Genomic DNA, 21,658 nt, shown 5'->3' with positions numbered 1-21,658 from the left:
CAGATCTAGTAGAAAGTTCATCCGAAGAAGAAGAAGAAGAGGAAAAACATGGAGTGGTGGAAGAAGAAGATGTTACCCACAACGAGAATGGCGGAAAAGTAGAAGAGAACCCCGTTGCTTCCCACTTGCCCCTGTTTCAGATTCGAAGACTTAGATGACAAGTCTTATTTTGAAAATTTGAAAAAGAATACAGGGCAAAATAGTTTTTTTTGCCTTTGATACTAATGGTAAGGGATGTATTAGTCATTGTCAAAAACATTAGGGATAGTGTTAGTCAATTTTAAAACAGTAAATACATACTTATTCAATTAACTAAACCATAAGGGTATTTTAATAAATTTACTCTTCTTTTATAATTTTATGTTAAAAAGTATCAAGATTGATAATGGATCTTATTATGAACTTGGAAATTTCTTTACGTTTTTTACATTTTTTTGGTCTATGAATATCTATTCACTTTATTAGTTATTGTTTGCATTTCCTGCAACTTATTTAATACATGAGGTTTATTTGTATTTAACTTAAAAGCATAAAAAATCACCAATAAGAATCCTCTCAAGTCTTAGGCTCCATTTGGTTCATGGGAATAGGGGTCTAGAATTGGAATCGGAATAATCCAACCATTTGGTTGGACAGAATCAAAATCTCACTTCCATTCATAGTGGAATGGCATTCCCCCATTTGAGGGAATGGGCATTCCCTCCCTCTCCCTTAGGAATGAGAATCCATTCCAACAAATTTCAGACTGAACCAAACAAGTAGGAGGAACAGAACCATTCTGATTCAGATTTCGATTCTGATCTGACTGCAAACCAAACAGACCCTTAATTCTCTCTAATAAAACCCATTACATTCTCTTTACTAAAACCTTATAAACCCTCTATTTCTTTCCAATTCAATGTTTACAACCTCTCCCCTCCCCAATTAAAGCATTCTATCTTCTCAATCTCTATGAATCCATCTTAATTATTTCCCATAAAATAGAGATATAGATTGGATGGATTGGATTGGGTTGAAGGCCAACCTAAGCCCAAACCCTAAACATTAACTGCATATAATGAAATTGGATACCACCATAATTGTAAAACTTTAAGTAAAGCTATCTACATAGTAGGAAATTTCTTTTATTTCGTTAACTCTAATGCAAATATTGGTTGTATATCATTGTACATCTCATAATTATTTAAATACCAAAAAACAATCAATGAATAATGATATTGTATGACTTTTATTTTCTTAAAATTTTCAATAATATTCAGACTCTTTTTCTTTGTTAATTGATATGTTTTCATGATTTTTTTCTACAACCTCTTATCGAATTTCTATTCAACCCCATGCAATGCATGTATTCACTCGCTGGACATAATAGCAAGGAGAAACAAAAAGAATTCTTTTGTTTTCGAATAAAGGGGATTTTTTTCGGCAAGAAGTTTTAAATCTTTCAATATAACTGTTCATAAAGACACTTGTAATATTTATAGCAGAATTTTTTATGTATGGTTTGCTCATGAGGTGAGATCTACTGATCTGAACGCTACGCTATTGATGTTAAAATTTAATTATACAGTCGGTTTTTTGTGTGCAGACTTTTTTTTTTTTTGACGCAACAAATTCGTTCATAAATGCTCAGGTTACAAAGTAGAAAAATTAATAGGAATGAAAAATACAGCCAAAAAAGCATGTTAAGCGTGCTGAGACAAAAATAGGTAACCATGAGCATCGGGAGAAAAACGACTTGAGAAATCTCTACAACTGACGCAAATTTAAGAAACACCAAAATGGTTGACTAAATGCCTCCAACACAAATGAAGCCAGCAAGTGTATCTCCCTACCAAATGAGTCTGGATCAACTACGCAAAACCCTTAAGCTGTGTTTGGTTTGAAGGAAAGAGTAGGGAAAGGAAAGGAAAGGTAGGGAAACCTTTACAAACTTCTCGATTCTACGAGAATTTTTATGAAAGCGTTTCATTTGCTTCTCTTCCATGGAAGTTTCATTTTCCCAGAATGTATCCTAATTTTTTGCCTAATTCTTCTTCTGATGATCGATTCAACCTCTGATCAAAAAGATATACCTTGGTTGAGTAGGGAAAGGAAAGGAAAGGTAGGGAAACCTTTACAAACTTTGTATGGGTTTCCCTACCTTTCCCTTCCTTTCCTTACATTTTCCTTCAAATCAAACATAGCCTTAAGGGGTATAGAGAAAACAGATACCATAGCACCCAATACATGGCAATATTGAAAACGTGAAAGCGGAAGAGGTCCAAGATCGCCTCCTGTTACAAAACTCTCCCTCACACTCCACCGTCCAGACATTCAATGAATGGACCCCACAGAAAGCCAAAAGTGCACAAAAGAAGTTGTAACTTGTAACTATAGGGATGTAAAATGTGAAAAAAAACCACCCATCCATGTTATAGAAACCGAAATAGTTGGAGTATGAACATCATTAGAAAGAACTTGAAGATCGCCAGAAAAAGGCTTGCCAGGAATGATAACATCGTTACAAAACAAATGGATACCCATGGCAGACCCCAAAGGCACACCACACAAAATTCCGATCAAGGCCCAATAGAAATAAGAAAAAGGGCAAAGGGAAAATAAAAATTAGAATGAATAGAACCAAAGATCCCAAGTCTGCTCCATAGACCTGAATCAAAACCATTGTCTCCAACAAACAACAATATGAATAGAAATAAATGAAAACTCACATCCATAGATGTGAGAAAGAAACCCTCACATAGAGTGTATGAGAGAGAAAAACTCACATCCATATATGTGAGAGAGAAACCCTCCCGCAGAGAGAGAAACCCTCCCGCCAAGAGAGAGAGACCCTCACACGTGTGCAAACATAATTAACAACATAAGAATAATACAATTTAATAAGTCTCAGTGAGATAGCGACACGCTACTACTCATAAAATTAATTTCTGTGACAACCTTCCTTTTAGGAGATTATTCAATTCCTAAACTGCCACTAATTGATATATTTTGTAGAACAATCAAGGCTGTTAATTGTTATTAGACCCGATCTCCAATGAAAGGACTCCTTTTATGAAATTAGGGGACAGAAATAACATATGGTTTAAAGAGGATAGAAGGACCATAAATCAGTAAATCAGCCCCTGTGATTTCTTTTCCTTTTTCATATTGGGTCCACTTAACATGGGCCTCTAAATGAACCCATTTAAAGGTCCTAATTTCATGGAATAATGTGGGCTTTAAATCTGGGCCAAAAAGGATAGAATGGGCCTTATCAATCAATCCAATTACATGGTCCCTTTCTTATTTAAATGAGGCATGTGGCCCTTTAAGTAGGCTCATTTTTAACTAATTTGGTGGATTGATACGTATTAGACGACTAAAGCGGCAAAGCCTAATGTATTCTATCAAGTGTATGATTTTTTTTTTTTTTTCTTTTTGCAAAATAGCTCAGTGGTAGAGCGTCAGTCTTGTAAACCCCTTGAAGGGGGAAGGGACACCAAATTTTTGACCTATTATAACAACCCTTACATTGGCTTACAGTTTACATCTCGTTTGTTATAACAACACTAAGAGCCTGAGACTGAGCTTGATTATTTTTAAGTCTGACAGATTTAAGTTAGATCTATTCTTGAAGAATGAAGACTGAGCTTGATTACAGCAATTTAATAACTACCTTAGGTCTAATGCCTTCGAAGATTTTCAAATTTCATAACAGATCTGGTTTCTAGCTGCTTTCACCAGGAAGGGTAGCTCACTTGGGAACTTTTGATTTTTTTTTCTTTATTTCTTTTAGAAGGCTGCACAATGGGGGTAGCCCATCTTCCAACCCAGGTGGGATTCAATCCCAAGTCTCCGCTACGACCAGCAGGAGACCTTACCAACCAATTGGTTGGCACATTGCTTTTGATTCAGTTCTGATTAATTGTATCTGCATTATTTATACTACTATTAAAAGTGTGAATGAGGTCTACATTCTAGAATTTTTTACTAAAATACCCTTATCTTCTGAACTTGGTCTCCCTATTATGAGTGCAAAAACATAATTTGAACTACTACTTTTATTAAATTTAATATATTCATCATTAAGTCCTATATTTAAGGTATTGACTCTCATTTTGTTTCATTAAACGTAATATTTAAGGTGCATTAAATAAATGAGTTTTATGGATTTTTCTTGATTAAAACACAATATATATGAATTTAGTCCCTCTTTAACTATGTGGGCAAAAAATATAATTTAAAGTACTATTACTTTCCACTTTATTAAATCCCCCCTCATTAAGGTATTAACTCACATTCTTTCTCCTTAAATACTTTATTTGAAATATTTTTGTTTCTCACCAACAAATTCTACAAATTAAATCTATATCCAATATTTTTAATAATATAAAACCTCTATTCAAAACCAACATGAGAAATAATTAAATAAACAAGGGGTGAGTAAGAAAGCCAAAAAAATCGAACCGAACCAAAAAACCAATAAAAACCAAACCAAAAATCCGATTAATCGAACTAGTCAGTCCCATTTCGATTAACCTTTTAAAAAATCAGCGGTTAACCAAACCAACCGGTATATGTATATATATATATATATATAATATGGATTATATATATCATATTTTTATTTTTATTTTTTTAAATCGAATAAACTACCTTTTCACCCTTTTCCCTTCTTCAATACCTAACACCTAAAAGGCTAAAACTGAAAAGAAAACCCTTTCTCACTCTCTCATCGTCTTCCCTAATGGCCAGTTCCCCTTGCTTTCCTCTGGATTCAGTCATCCTCCAACGGCCACTCCCCCTCCTTTCTCTTTACAAATGCAAGACTCTGTCGTGCCAACCACAACTTTGTCTCATAGACAGAGTTTGTAACTCACGACTCTATCTCTCTCTCACCTGTCATCTCTATCGTCCAAGTGGAAACATTGGTCGCCGACAACCACCAAGCCACCAAAGCTATTAGCTAACACTAGCTAATTCCTCTCCGGCTCTCCCTTTCCATTAATTTCTGTCTAACTATCTGCCTCTCTCTCTCTCTCTCTCTCTCTCATCTTCGCAGCTCTGCCACCTCTCACTTCATGTGATAGCAACCAGTCCAACACTGGCAAATCGGCCACCACTTCTCCCTCACCCCTCTATCGTGTTTGTTCTTTCTTTTAGGTATTTCTTTTATTTTATTGTATTTTTAGAATGAATGAATGTTTACTGTATTTTTCATCAGCTTGAATGAATGTTTTTTTGGGCTGTTAGAAATTTAAATGAATGAATGCTTATTATATTTTCTACATAAATAGTACTACAATAGTCTATTTTTCATTATTTGGGATTGTTAGAATAATGTATGTTTATATATATATATATAATTAATTACTAATTTTATGTTTTAATAATTAATTACATTTCGATTTTTGAGAGGCTTAAAGCATGTAATTCAGTTGCTCATTTTGTAGTTAGAGAAGCTTCAAGCTTGTGGCAATTGGCAAATCTTAAATTCTTATGTGCCGCATGTTTATTTTTTTTGAGAGGCTTAAATCATATGTCTATTTTTTCTAATTAAACATGTATTTTTTATTTATCAGATGTCAAGTACAGGTGATAACAATACAATGACAGAGAGTCAGAGTGCCAATCCTCTAGTTAGAACAACAAGCATAAACCCATCTTCTGCACCTTCATATAATGTTGGTAATTCATCTAACCCAGCTAGTTGAGAGATTTATTCAAAAGTTTGTACCACTTCTTCTAGAAAAAAAATCTTCGGTGTGGGATTATTTTATTAAACTTGACTGTAAGGACAAAAGTGAACAAAGGGCAAAGTGTAATTATTGTGATAAAGACCTAGCTTGTCCATCTATATTTTTAGAATGAATGAATGTTTGTTATATTTTGCATTAGCTTGAATGAATGTTTTTTTGGACTATTAGAAATTTAAAAGAATGAATGTTTATATATATATATATATACAAAAGTGAACAAAGGGCAAAGTGTAATTATTGTGATAAAGACCTAGCTTGTCCATCTATATTTTTAGAATGAATGAATGTTTGTTATATTTTGCATTAGCTTGAATGAATGTTTTTTTGGACTATTAGAAATTTAAAAGAATGAATGTTTATATATATATATATATATATATATATATATATATATAAGGGCAAAGTGTAATTATTGTGATAAAGACCTAGCTTGTCCATCTATATTTTTAGAATGAATGAATGTTTGTTATATTTTTCATATGAATGTTTTTTTTTGGACTATTGGAAATTTAAAAGAATGAATGTTTATATATATATATATATTTTCATTTCTTTTGGATTGTTAAGATATAGAATAAATGAATGATTGAATGCTTCTTTTGGAATAAATAGTAGTCTATTTTTGGATTTTTTGTTTTCATAAATAACAAAGATGATTTTGATTTAACATGGAGAATTGGAGATGAGATGATTCCTAATTTTATGTTTTAATAAACTAATTACATTTCGATTTTCAAGAGGCTTAAAGCATGTAATTCAGTTGCTCATTTTCTAGTTAGAGAAGATTCAAGCTTGTGGCAATTGGCATATCTTAAATTCTTATGTGCCACATGTTTATTTTTTTCGAAAGGCTTAAATTATGTTTTTTTTTCTAATTAAACATGTATTTTTTATTTATCATATGTCAAGTACAGGTGATAACAATACAATGACAGGGAGTTAAAGTGCCAATCCTCTAGTTAGAACCACAAGCAAACCCATCTTCTGCACCTTCGAGTAATGTTGGTAATTTATCTAATCCAACTAGTTCAAAGATTGATTCAAAAGTTTGCACCACTTCTTCTAGAAAAAATTCATGGGTGAGGGATCATTTTACTAAACTTGACTATAAGGACAAAAGTGAATAAAGGGCAAAGTGTAATTATTATGATAAAGACCTAGCTTGTCCATCTGCAAGTGGTAATAGTTTCTTAAGTAGTCACTTGCCTAGATATAAACAGTATCCCCTTAATAATATACACAAGCGGCAAAAGACTTTGGAAGCTTCATTTCAAAGTTCTAAAGAGGGGAACACCACCCCATCACTTATGCCTTACAAGTTTGATCAAGATGAATGTAGAAAGGAATTTGCTACCATGACTATTATAGATGAATTACCTTTTAAGCAAGTGAAATGAAAGGGGTTTCGTGACTTCTATGGTAAGATGCAACCAAGATTTATAGTTCCTTCACGCGACACAGTAGCTAGAGATTGCTATAGCCTTTATGTAGAGGAGAACAAAATGTTGAAACAATTTTTTAAAAAATTATCATCAAGGGTTTGCCTCACTACAAACACATGGACATCATCTCAAAACCTTAGTTACATGTGTCTCATTGCTCATTTCGTTAACGATGAGTGAAAATAACACAAAAAAAAAATTTTAATTTTTGTCTAATTTCTGGTCATTCAAGAGTGATAATTGATAAGGCCATTGAGAGATATTTACTTGATTAGGGCATTGAAAAAGTGTTCACTATAACGGTGGATAGTGCAAGTTCAAATGATGTAGGGATTCGATATCTAAAGAAAATACTTAATAATTGGAAGGGAAGTGTGTTAAAAAGTGAATTCTATACATGAGATGTGGTGCACATATTTTGAGTTTAATTGTCAAAGAAGGATTAACAGAGGTAGATGATTCTATTTTCAAGATTCGTTTTGCTGTGAAATATGTAAGATCTTCACCAGCAATGTTGCAAAGATTTAAGGATTGTGTGGAGAAAGAAAAGATAATAAGGGTCATGTTTACCTAGATGTTGAAACTAAGTGGAACTCTACTTACTTAATGTTAGAATATGCTTTGAAATTTCAAAAGGCATTTGATTTGCTAGAGAGTCTTGATAGTAGGTATATAGAGGATCTTACTCATGTTAAAAACAAAGATTTGCCTACCAATGGAGATTGGGAATGTACTCGTGGCTTGCTAACTTTTCTTAAGATTTTTTTATGAAACTACATTGAAATTGCCTGGCTCACTTTATATAACTGGAAATGAATACATGAAAGAAATTTATGGTATTAGAATTGTTCTTTCTCGTAAGTGTAAGAGTGATGATTTCTCTATTAGTTTCATGGCTTCCAAGATGAAGAGGAAGTATAACAAATATTGGGGAAATGCCAATAATACCAACACCATTTTATTCATTGCAGTTATTCTTGACCCCCGATGTAAATTGGAGTATGTGGATTGGGTTATTAGTGAGTCATATGATGTTGATACTACTAAAGTGCTAAAAGAGAAGGTGAAACAAGTTTTGGCTTCTATGTATGATTTTTATAGTTTAGCCTAGTCATCTCCTAATATTCATTCAAGTAATCAATCTTATGATCCAAATGATATGAAAGTTGAGAATGTGGAGGATGTTGCTGATTTCATGAATTCACTTTTTAATTAGCAAAAAGCTGGCTAAGGAGGTTTAGAGGACAAAACAGAATTGGATAAATATTTAGGGGAGGAATGTGAAGATCCACAAAATAAATCATTTGACATATTGGCTTGGTGGAAAACTAATTCCTCTAAATATCGAGTGTTTTCTTTGATGGCTTGGGATTTATTAGCTATGTTTGTGTTTATAATTGCATTTGATTCGGCTTTTAGCACCAAAGGTCATTTGCTTAATTCATTTCGTAGTTCTCTAACTCCGAGAATGGTAGAAGCTATCATTTGTGGACAAAATTGGTTGCGAATGTCACATGGTTATTTTTATATAGAGAAGAGCTTAGATGAACTTGAAAATATGAAATCAGGTAAAGTTTGTGTTTTACAATTTTTTTTCTTATTCGTATTTATTTTGTTATAATAATTCTAATTTGCATTTGTCTTTTTATTGCAAAAATGTTATCCTTGACCGAGGAGCATCCTCTTGTCAACATTGGTGATTGCGTGGTTGAGTGGTTGTGGAACTTGTGTGTTGTGGTTGTGAAGTGTCAACTTATTTTTTTATGGTTGTCGTCCTTATAGATTTTTGGTTGTGAACCTTGTGGTTTTTTATTTTCTTTATGGTTATGGACTTGTGGTTGTAGTTGTGGTTTTTATGATGCAAATTGCATGGTTGATTAATTAATTTTAATTTTGATAGATGTGCAAGTTTATTGCTTATATGTTTATGAAATATGAATGATAATATTATTACCGTTCAGCTTTGCGAATGGTACTCATCAACTTAATAATAGGTTTAACCCTCTATTTTGTTAGAAAATGCATTCTTTAGCTTTGAGATGGTGCAGAGTTTGACATGTCAAAGAATTAATCTAGGTATGTAGTTTACTCTTGACTACCATCCAACTCTGTTAATTTTTATGTAATTTTGTAATTGCTATCTCTATTTGATGAATGTAAAGTTTTTCTAATTCTTTCATTCTCATTTATGTAACTTAAATTTTGCAAACAAGTTTTTCTAATTTAGGCCCTCAGTTGTCATTAGCTTTTGATGCAAAATATCTGCCCCAAGAGGCCAAGACTCTGTCACTTTGCAAGCATTGCAGCTCAAAAATGATATAGCTGATGTCCCAAGACTCGCAAGCAAGTTTCTCATTTATAAAGTCAACTACTCAACTCTTTATCCGACTTTTATTAGGACTGAAAAATGAACTCAAATTAGACCAATCAAAAAAATTAAAAGTAAAACTATAAAACTCAGACTCAACACCATATAATACTCCAACTAAGAACAAAAGAGTTATGAGAATGCATCATTAACTAATTAAAGCTAAGATAAGCTATACTCACCAACAAGCTTGCAATGCCTAGCTGAGTGGCTTCTGTAAAAGAAGTCTTTGTAATATTATTACAAAGACTCCCCCGTACTATGGGGTCTGTGACAAAGACCGCCTGTACTTCGTTTTGCGACAAAAAAACCCTTCAGTTAGCTTTTCTTGAAATCTACCGTTGCAATATTTTTTAATCCCCATATTACCCTTTTAAAAAAAACACTGTTTTATGTTCCCTGACCTCACGATACAGGAATAGTAGCAGCGGCAGTAATCCAATCAGCGAAGGAGACATCGACAAAGAAGGGGAAGAGATTTTCGTCCCTCCTCTCAACTTTGCCATGATCGACAGTGGTGTCTTCCGTTCTAGATTCCCAGACACGGCGAACTTGGGGAGAGATGTCAATTGACGTCGGTGTTGCCAACACTAACGGGAACACAGAGTTCACTCTAATCCCGTGCTTGCCAAGATACCAACTGGTCGAGTGCACTCCGGCAAAGGGGATGGCGAGAGAATGACAACTCGAACCGGAAGCTCTGTTGGGGCGCAATGGACCCCTTGGCATCGGGCAAAGACGATATGCGAGTTTCAGGAGAAGCCTATACGCCTCCAGCGCACCATATCACCAACAACTACACACTGCGGGGAGCTTTAAAGCTAACAGGGCCAACTTGTTCACCATCGAGCAAAAGATGACGCAGAGCTTAACGGTAATGGAAAAGCATGACCAAATCGCGGTTGCTTGACAAAAGGTTAAGCCATTTCTCAAACAGCGAGCCAACCCAAGACATGGGCTTAGCTATTGAGAGTAGAACTTTTTGTAAAAGGACAGAGATGAAAATGAGCCACCGACGTCGGAACTCTATTATCCTCGTTTCTTCCGAGTATTCCATAAATCTTCTATTCTCTATGTCAGAGCCCAAAGGACAATAGAAGGTAGATGAGATCGACCAGCCCTACTTCCTCTGGTTTCAAAACGAGACGATTACTACAAAAATCCTCCTCATTGCACGCCATTCTTTCTCTCAGAGAGAGGGGGGCAGCCGGGCAAGCAACAAAGATGAAAGGACGCGACTGTGGGTCTAACCGACTCTGGTGCCTTCAGTCCCAAGTCCAAACCCAAAAAACGAAAAACAAACGATTCCCTCTAAATGAAGTACTTGTGCGTGTTCTTTTATTTATAGAAAATCCCATCGATGGCTTTAGGTACAAGAACAGCAGCAACGGCGATAATCCAAGCAACGGCATCGGGAAGGCCACTGCACGCCTCTTCGTGGATCATATCTGCCTTGTCGTCGTCATCGCCGACGTCCAAGACGAACTGGGACAGTGGGTTGCCGCATCTATTGGCACAAACAGGTCTATCTATATTCACTGCGACATCACCGATGAAGATCAAATCAAGTCCATGGTGGAACGGACGGTTCGAAGCTACGGTCAACTGGACATCATGTTCAGCAACGCTGATATCTTTAACAACCACCAGGGTATCCTGGGCCTTGATTTAACTACTTGTGATCATCTCTTCATCGTAAACGTCCGGGGAATGGCCGCTTACGTGAAGCACGCCGCACAATCCATAGTGGATACAGGCGTCAAGGGGAGCATCGTGTGCATGGCGAGCGTGGTTGCTACCAGCGGAGCCGAGAACTACACCGACTACGTCATGTCGAAACACACAGTGCTGGGGATGGTGCGGTCGGCCAGTCGGTATCTTGGTAAGCTCGGGATCAGAGTGAGCTGCGTGTCCCCGTCGGCGTTGACAACACCGACGTCAATTAATTGATATCTCTCCCAAAGTTTGTTGTGTCTAGGAATCCAGACCGGAAGATGCCACTGTCGACCATGGCAAAGTTGAGAGGAGGGAATTGTGAGGTTGGGGAAGATGATACAAGGGTAATATGGGGATTAAAAACTATTGCAACAGCAGATTTTAAGGAAGGGGGTCTTTGCCACAGACCCATAGTACAAGGGGGTCTTTGTAATTTACCCTAATAAAAAATAATAATTTCAATCTCATTACAGAAACCAATGTAACAAACATAAGTAATTAATTAAAGTATGGTGTATTGGTTTGCTTATTGGATTCAACCTAAAGACCTAGGTTCTAATCTTCTTATTTGTACTTTACAATAATGTTTTCAATTTGCAGTTGAAGTGGACAGTTGAATTGATTTACTTTTCACCTGGATAAATTTCTAAGCATGTTTCAACTCAAACCATTTTGTTACCAAAAAATTAAAAAAATAATAATAATAACTTTGTCAACAATGGGCCATGGATAAGACATTAGTTTTCTTTTTTTTTACTATATTTTACCCATTTCCATTATTAATGATAATAATTCTCATTTTCACACATTTTTGTTTAACTAGTAAATGTGCACATGTATTGTACATGGAAATTTTAGATAAGAGTAAATTATAGATAAGTACCCTCTACTTTGGGGGTAGTGACACTTGAGGGCTTGAAGTTTCGAGTGTGACAATCAAATACTCTGAACTCTAGAAATAAACATACAAGTCCACCATTGTTAATTAACATCACATAGATGGTAAAATTACCAATTTACCCATTATTTCCTAATTTATTTAAGATTAACACTACAACTTTGGAACAAAATAAAAAATAAAAAAAAATTACAAACTTTTCTCTTAAAGGGAAGGAATCCGAAACAAAGAATAAGCTATATGCTTTGAGTCTGAAATCAGCCCAAGCCCCCATGATTTGATGTAAATGCCCCCTTTCCTTTCAAAGTCTTATAAGAAAACAAAACTGATGACATTAAGTACATCAATGGTGATTTCTAGCTTCAACGTTCAACCAGTTATCCACAAATACCTATTATTTGAATTCACTCCCTCCCAACTCTTAAATTTTATACATTGAGAACCTTAATACGTGTATCAATGTGTCTCATTTACAATGTTAATTCAACCATGTAAACTTACACGTAGAATCTCCCAAAACCTGTGCTAGGCTTAATAACCATCGTAAACTTGCGATGAGCTTAATATCCATCGTAAAAATTGTGATGAGCTTAAAAGTTATCTAAGATCTACAATAAGCATGGATGGCCATCCAAAACTTGCGATGAGCATAAAACATCTCTTGGGACCCACGGTGAACAATGAATGTCGCCTGAGACTTGCGATAACATCAGATCTTGCCCTTTAACACGTGACCACTAGGAAACCCGTAAGAGGACGTAGCCTACACGTGACACGTGAGAATCCTTAAAAGAAAATAAACTTTGTTTTTGAAGGATCTCGCTAGACATGTGACGAAATCCCAATGGTGCTCCATTAATAAATGACAAAGATCTCATTTCCTATTAGGAAAAGTCTCATTTTAGATCATTCTCATTATAGTTTTGGAGTCCACTCTATAAAAAGGAGAATAACTCTCCCCTATGTTAGACAATACCATGTAGCCCTCACCTAGGGCTTCTCAAAAGTCTCTCTCTCTCTCACACACCCTCCTACGCTCTTCTCACACCATCCTCTACAACCAATATTTTGCCTCATATCCTTTCTTCCCTACTGTCCTCTTCGGACCTTCAGAGACTTGACCAACCTCCATCGCCTTACCACCGCACCTACAATGTGTGCAAATTTATAAATTTTAAGTATAATAATTATTCTATTATTAATACTTAATATTCTATTAGTTTATAAAATACTATTTTTAAATATTATTTCTTTAAATTTTAGTTAAAGTTGTTACATATAAATGTGTTTTTTGTTTAAATTGCATGTGAATAGAAAAAGTTAACAAAATTTATTTTATTTTACTTTATATCACGAAATGTAGCGTGACTTATTGGTTTAGAAACGCAGCAATTTCTAAATGTGCATGAGGTGACCGGTTTGAATTACCTCATTCACATTTTTTATAGAGATTACTGAATGGACGCAGTGCGTATCGGTGTGTATTGGCCCATATCAGTGTGTATTAGCCGATACAATGCGATACATGCCGATACGCATTTGTATCCGTTTTATACGAACGATTAACGGGAGCATATCCCATATCATTACTAACCAATACCGATAGGAGTTCGCAATATCAAATTATTGTAAGACTACATAAAACTTTTCCATAGGAGTTAGCAATACCAAATCCCATGAGGTGTGTTGGGTTTATGGGATTCTATCAAGGGTATTTTTGGGAAATATTATCAATGTAACTTGTATTGTGTCTTGTAATTTCAGCCATTGGAGATAACTAAGATCCAAGGGCTAATATCTATTAGGTTTTTCCTTTTTTTGTTGTCTTTTCTCTTTTGAGAAAAAGTGTTAAAGAAAAGAAGACAAGAGGGAGGACATGAACGTGAAAGAAAGAAAGGCTATAGAGGCAGAGCCATTGTAACTCTATTAGAAGTTTCTATAGTGGATTTCTTGCTCTTGAACATCCGTAAACGTAAGCTATAGTGCTGAATCACGTAAACCTGGTGTGCTCTCTCCATCTGTTTTCTTTATGAGTTTTGCATGTTAAATTCCAACTCATGCGTATTTGTTATACTTGAATGCATTGTTCCATTAGCATAGTTTTAAACATTTAGAACTAGTATCAGAGCTATTAGTTTCCTTTATTGCTTTGGAAGTCTTGGTGTATGTATTGTTGAATCACAAAGGGGAGTTGATGGGTCTATCAATTCGTGAGTTATGTAGTTGTTGATTTTAGGTTCATTGTTAAGAAGGTGGAGCGGTTTTCTATAGGTTTCAAGCACTTCTAGTAACTCCAAACCCATAAAGTTTACGTCCCAAACGCTACAATATCTTTTAACACTCCAGGTGTTTGTTAAATTGTTGGGTTGTTTTAAAAGGATGTGTTTGGGGCTGTTTTACTAACTCTGAGCATATATATTGAGAGAACGCACCATGAGCTTGAAGGGAAGTTCTACTATTCGGTATGAAGTAGAAAGATTTGATGGAAAAGGAAATTTCAACTTGTGGCAAACAAGAGTGAAGGATTTCCTTACAGGACAAGATATTTTAATAGCTTTTGATGGAAAGGAGAATAACCTAGAAGACATGACAGAGGCAACCTGAAAAATAGTTGACAAGAAAGTAGTTGGAACAATCCAAAATTGTTTGGTAGATGAAGTTATCTATCATGTATTGGGCTTGAAGACAACATCAGAAATTTGGAAAAAAAAAACTTGAATCTTTATACATATCGAAGTCAATGACAAACATATTATTTTTAAGGAAACAATTTTATGGACTTCGCATGGAGAAGGGAGCAAACTTACTTGACCATATAAATGGGTTTAATAAAATTCTTTTGTAGCTCTTGAGTGTAGAAGTTAAGGTCAACGAAATCGATAAAGTCGTTATACCTTTGGCTTCACTTCCAAAGTCCTATGATAACCTTGTCACCACTTTGATATATGGGAAAATGAGTTGAGAAAGAAATTGTTGTGGACGCTTTTATTGGGAAGCAATATCGCCGCACACAGCAGCAGTAAAGGGTGCAAGATTCGGTGTTCTCATCTTATCTAATTCAGTGTTCTCATCTTATCTAGCTAGATACAGTTTTATCTTATCTATTCAGTGTTCTTATCTTATTTGTTTCTATCTTAGCTAAATTCAGTAGTATAGATTAGTAGGGAGTTTTATCTGTTCAGTGTTCTTATCTTATCTGTTTTTATCTTAGCTAAATTCAGTAATATAGATCAGAAGGGAAAATATGAGGTTTTCCCTGTTGACCGACCTGTGACGAGATCCTATTCGCGAAACCTTAACAATTTGGTATCAAAGCCAGGCGTCATGGGTGAACTTGAGTAGTTGACGACTATGGTTCATGAACTAGAGCACAAGCTCGTGGAAAACAGCACGGAGGTGCACGAGATCAAGGACGTCTGAGAATTAAGGTGCTTGATGGAGTTATATTTTTCTAGCAAGAAAAGGAATCTAGAAGGGGCTTCAACCACAATCGACCGCCGACCAGACATGGCGGAATCGTCCGGTGAGCAGCAGGTCATTGCCCAGGGAATCGTGATCATTCCCAAATACAGCAGGCTGGAGTTCCCTTCCTATAATGGCGTTGGAGATGTTTAGGATAAATGTACAGATGTGAGCAGTTCTTCCGCAACCAATGGACAGAGGATAGAGACAAGGTAAGCTTAGCCGCATTCCACATGACGGAGGAGGCACAACTCTGGTTTTATAGATTGGAGTAGGAGGAACCCGGGCTCAGTTGAACCCAATTCAAATCATACTGCCTTCTCAAATTTGGGCCCCCATTAACAAGCAATCCATTAGGCGAACTAATCAACCTCAAACAGACGGAAACAGTGGCTGAATATCAACATCAGTTTCAGACCCTCCTTGCAAGAGCATCATCGGTACGACCAGACCAACAGGTTGACATGTTCACCGCGGGGTTAGCAGAAACTTTGAGGGTGGATGTGGAGATGCAAAATCCCCCCAACCTAGTTATTGCTATGAATTCGGCTCGCGCTTTTGAACACAAGCTGCAACTCAGCCGCGGAACTATGAGTATAGGGCAGCCTCCGACAACATGGGCATCCCCGAAAACACTCGGAATGGCCCCATCTTCTATAGCCAGCCAAGAACAGAAACCACATACGAGCAACGTTTCCAGACCGACATCCAGTGTGGGAAGCAGCGTGGTGGCACCCCCCATTAAGCGCTTGTCTAGGGCTGAGATGGCAAAACGCCAGGCGAGGGGACAATGTTTCAAATGTGACGATCTTTATTCGGTGGGACACAAGTGCAAGAGACTTTTCTGCCTCTTGGTGGATGAACAAGAGGAAGATGAGGATGAACCCTCTTCATTAGAACCCGAGATTTCTCTCCACACAATCGCAGGAATAAAAACCTCTCAAACTATGTAGTTGCAAGCGCGGGTAGCAGGAAAACCAGTACTGATCCTCGTTGATTCAGGAAGCACACACAATTTTGTAAGTGAGCAAGTTGCCCTCCAGTTGGAGCTGCCAATGGAAATCAAACCAAGACTGCAGGTAGCCGTAGCAAATGGTGAAAGAGTATACAGCCCAGGCATCTGTAAGGACGTCCAAATACAGGTCAACTTTGAATCCTTCTTTGCTGATTTGTTTGTGCTATCCTTGGATGGATTTGATATAATTCTTGGGGTAAAATGGTTGATCACCCTGGGCCCAATCCTATGGGATTTCAGCGCCCTAACGATGACATTCCACTTGAACGGGAAGCAAGTCACTTGGCAAGGTAACGTGGTGAAGGCTAAAAACCCACTGGTTCATGTCCTCCAAGGTGAAATGACGCATGCAGCGACCATGAAAAGGCTCATCGCCGATTTTTCAGATGTGTTCCAAGAACCCAAGGGACGTCCTCCTTCCTGAGCTTGCGATCACAGATCCCTCTGGTGATGGGTTTAGAACTGGTATTCGTCCAGCCTTATCGCTACCCACATCTGCAGAAAGACGAGATAGAGAAGCAATGTGCTGAAATGATGAAGCAGGGGATCATCCGCCTTAGTCATTCTCCTTTCTCCTCGCCAGTCCTGTTGGTGGCAAAGCGGGATGGTACTTGGAGATTTTGTGTTGACTACAGAGAGCTTAATAACCGGACGGTCAAGGATAAATTCCCTATTCCCATTGTGGACGAGTTGTTGGATGAACTTCATGGTGCCCAGTATTTCTCAAAACTAGATCTAAGGTCGGGGCACTTTCAGGTCGAATGGCTTCCGGAGACGTTGAGAAGACTGCCTTCAGAACTCATCATGGCCACTTTGAGTTTTTAGTTATGTTGTTCAGTCTCACAAATCCCCCATCCACATTCCAATCCTTAAGGAATGAGGTATTTCAGTCCCACCTTCGCAAATTTGTTTTAGTGTTCTTTGACGACATTTTGGTCTACAGTAAAACATGGATAGAACATGTGCATCATCTGAGGATTGTTTTTAAGCTCCTGCGCCAACACAAGCTCTTTCTTAAATGGTCAAAGTGCTCCTTTGGGGAACGCCAGGTTCTTTACTTGGGTCATGTCATTAACGGGCAAGGTGTAACAGTGGACAGTTCCAAAATTCAAGCAATCGAGGAATGGCCCAAGCCCAAATCCACCAAGGCCCTACGCGGGTTCCTTGGTTTGACAGAATATTACCGCAAATTTGTACAGAATTATGGCTTGTTGGCTACCCCATTTACTAACCTACTAAAGAAGAATGCCTTTCATTGGGACAACGCAGCCAATGTGGCTTTTGCAAATTTAAGGGATGCCCTCTCCACCACTCCAGTTCTACAATTACCGAACTTTGATCTTGAGTTTATAATTGAGTGCGATGCATCCGGAATAGGGATTGATGTCGTATTGCAGCAACAAAGGTACCTGATTGCCTTCTTTAGCCGTAAACTCGATGATCCTCATTTGAAATTGCCAGCCTATGAACGCGAATTGATTGGGTTAGCTAGAGCAATCCAACACTGGAGATCGTACTTGTGGGGAAGGTCATTTATCGTCAAAACTGATCACTATAGCCTCAAGTACTTGTTGGAGCAGCGACTTACCACTTCTCCCCAACAACATTGGGTTAGCAAGCTGCTTGGGTTTGATTTCCAGGTCGATTAGAAGGCGGGATCTTTAAATCGCGCCACAGATGCATTGTCTAGGCGTGACGAGGACACTATGCTTCTTTGTGGGATTTCACGTCCCCGAGTCACCTTATTAGATGACATCAAGAAGGCGATGCCACAATCAACAGAGTGAATGACCCTTGTTCAGAAAATTCAGTCTAGAACTGCTGACTCCAATTGGTCCCTTCAAGACGGGCTTGTGATGTATAAAGGTCGAATATATCTTCCAGTCAATTCCTCTTTAATTCCCTCCATCATCTCCAGTATTCATAACTCCACCCATGAAGGCATTCAGAAGACACTGTATCCCGTCCAAGCTGATTTCCATTGGCAAGGTATGAAGGCTTCTATTAGGGACTTTATCCAAAACTGCTCTAATTGTCAACAACACAAATGGGAAAATCTGCATCCAACTGGCCTTCTTCAACCCCTTTCAATCCCAGCACAGATATGGGTTGATATCTCCATGGATTTCATAGAAGGACTACCTAAGGTTGGGGGAAAATCAGTTCTTTACGTGGTGGTGGATCGCTTCTCTAAGTATGCCCATTTCATCCCTCTGTCACATCCGTACAGTGCTACTTCTGTCGCCCACGTCTTTTTCACTCACATTTTCCATTTATACGGGTTACCGGAATCTATTATCAACGACAAGGACCCGATTTTTACTAGTACCTTCTAGAGGGAATTGTTTCAGTTACATGGTGCCACCTTAGCTTTTTCTTCTGCTTATCATCCTCAATCAGATGGTCAAACTAAGGTGGTGAACCAAACGATCGAAATGTATCTCCGTTGTTTTGTTGGGGATCAACCGCAATGGTGGGTTGATTGGCTTCCTTGGGCCGAGTATTGTTATAACACTGCTTATCATTCTTCCCTAGGTATGACACCTTTCTGGGTTGTCTATGGTCGTGAACCTCCTCGTTTGTTATCCTATAAACCTGGTTCTACTCGTTTGGAGGAGATTGATCATGAGCGAGATGCTCTTCTGGTTGAAATTTCTCTTTGCTTACAACAGGCACAACTACGCATGAAGCATGCCTATGACCAGCATCGTCGGGAGTTGTCATTTGAACCTGGGCAGTTTGTTTGGTTGAAGCTTCTGCCTTATCGTCAGCGCTCCTTGAGTCACAGGGATGCTCCTAAATTAGCTCCTAAATTTTATGGGCCATTCAAGGTTTTGCGGCGAATTGGTATGGTTGCATATCAGTTGGAACTACTAGAGCACAATAGGATTCATGATGTTTTCCACATTTCCTTGCTCAAGCCGTTTAAGGGTATTCCTCCTATCAGTGTTCCCCCCTTACCACCCTTGAAGGAGGGCAAACTCATTCCCCAACCTCGGGCTATTGTTCGCTCCAAAATTAATCGAGGTGTTATTGAAGTCCTGGTAGAATGGGCCAGCTTACCATTAGCCGAAGCTATCTGTATCCCTTTGACTGAGTTTCAAGACATATCCTGATTTTGAGCTTGAGTACAAGCTCTTAGTCCGGGAGGGGAGTAATGTTGTGGACGCTTTTATTGGGAAGCAATATCACCGCAGACAACAGCAGTAAAGGGTGCAAGATTTGGTGTTCTCATATTATCTAATTCAGTGTTCTCATCTTACCTAGCTAGATACAATTCTATCTTATCTGTTCAATGTTCTTATCTTATATGTTTCTATCTTAGCTAAATTCAGTAGTATAGATTAGTAGGGAGTCTTATCTGTTCAGTGTTCTTATCTTATCTATTTCTATCTTAGCTAAATTCAGTAGTATAGATTAGTAGGGAGTTTATCTGTTCAGTGTTCTTATCTTGACTGTTTCTATCTTTGTTAAATTCAGTAGTATAGATTAGTAGGGAGTCTTCATAAAAGTAAGACTCTTATCCTCTTGCAATCTCCTATTTAAAGGAGCTGATGATATTCAATAAAGGCATCGAAATTTTCAATCAAGAAATAGCAGAGGAGAGGGGGTGATCTCTTTAACAATCATAATTAAGGCGCCAAGATAGGTTCCTCAAGAAAAGGGAGGAACAAGGAAAAACAGGAGATTTTCCCCGTTGACCGACCTGTGACGAGATCCTATTCATGGGCCCTTAATAGAAACATACTAAGGATTCTCATGGGGAAGGATTAGTGGTGAGAGAAAAGGGGAAAGGAAGTGAAGGTCTAAAGAAAGAGGAAAAGGGAAGGAAAAAAGGTCAAGATCAAAATCCAAGGTCAAGTGTTTTTATTGTCATAAAGAGGGGCATGTGAAGAAGGATTGCAAACAAAGAAAAAGGAAGTGAACATAAAGCAGAGTGAGCAAGTGTAACAGTAGAACAAGATGGAGAGGTACTTGTGGTTTCTGATAAGGAAAGGGAATTTGTAGAAACTTGGTTACTTGACTCTGGATGCTCTTATCAAATGTGTCCACATAAGGATTGGTTTGACAACTATGAACCACATGTTAGTGGTGTTGTTCTCATGGGAAATGGTGCAACTTGCAAAACTGTGGGGATTGGTACCATTAAAATAAAAATGTTTGATGGATGTGTAAGGACAATTAGGGACAGATGGCGCTCTTAAGGTTAAGAGGATCCATAACTATAATGAAATGAAGAAGAGAAAGCAATCTCTACATTCTAGAAGGGACTACAGTAATAGGTGGAGCTGCAATTACTACTCCGGTTGATGTAGATGTAGATGATACAGATTTGTGACATATGAGACTAGGCTATATGAGTGAGAATAGCTTGTTAGAACCCCACAAGATGAAGGTACTAAGTGGAGTAAAGACTTGTAAACTAAAATTCTGCAAGTATTGTATGTATAGAAAGTAACATAGAGTGTCTTTAAAAACGGGACAACATGCATGCAAAGAAGTCTTGGAATATGTTCACTTTGACGTGTGGGATCCAACCCCTATCTAATATAAGGGTGGTGCTCATTATTTTGTAACTTTTATTGACGACTACTCCATGAGGGTTTGGGTGTATTTCTTGAAGCACAAATCAGAGATATTTGCTAAATTTAAAGAATGGAAGGCTGGGGTGGAATTATAGACATAAAAAAAAAAAAAAAGTGAAGTGCTTAAGGACTAATAATGGTATAAAATACAAGGATGGGGAGTTCTTAAAATTCTGTAAAAACCATAGAATCAAAATGAATTTTTCAACTCCAAAAACACCCCAACAAAATGGAGTGGTAGAGAAAATGAATAGAACGTTGATAGAAAGGACTAGGTGTATGAGGTTGCATGCTGGATTACCTAAAGCATTTTGGGCAAAAGCCATAAATACAACTTGCTATCTAGTGAACAAATCACCAAATTTAGCAATTGGATACAAAATTCCAAAAGAGCTTTGGATTGGAAAACCAGTTGACTATAGCATGTTGAGAG

General features: G+C 37.3%; 1 pseudogene; it reads left to right on the top strand.

Moving 5' to 3' along the window:
• Positions 1-7,105: 7,105 nt before the first annotated feature.
• LOC148865354 ((+)-cis,cis-nepetalactol synthase NEPS3 pseudogene) lies at positions 7,106-11,546 on the top strand (annotated as a pseudogene).
• The last annotated feature ends 10,112 nt before the right edge of the window (positions 11,547-21,658 follow it).

The sequence above is a fragment of the Nelumbo lutea genome, chromosome 3 (genome assembly GCF_056320005.1).
Source record: "Nelumbo lutea isolate HS-2025 chromosome 3, American lotus-T2T, whole genome shotgun sequence".
NCBI lineage: Eukaryota > Viridiplantae > Streptophyta > Magnoliopsida > Proteales > Nelumbonaceae > Nelumbo > Nelumbo lutea.
The sequence above is the reverse complement of the archived record's forward strand: the minus strand, read 5'-3'. Positions and strand labels throughout refer to the sequence as shown.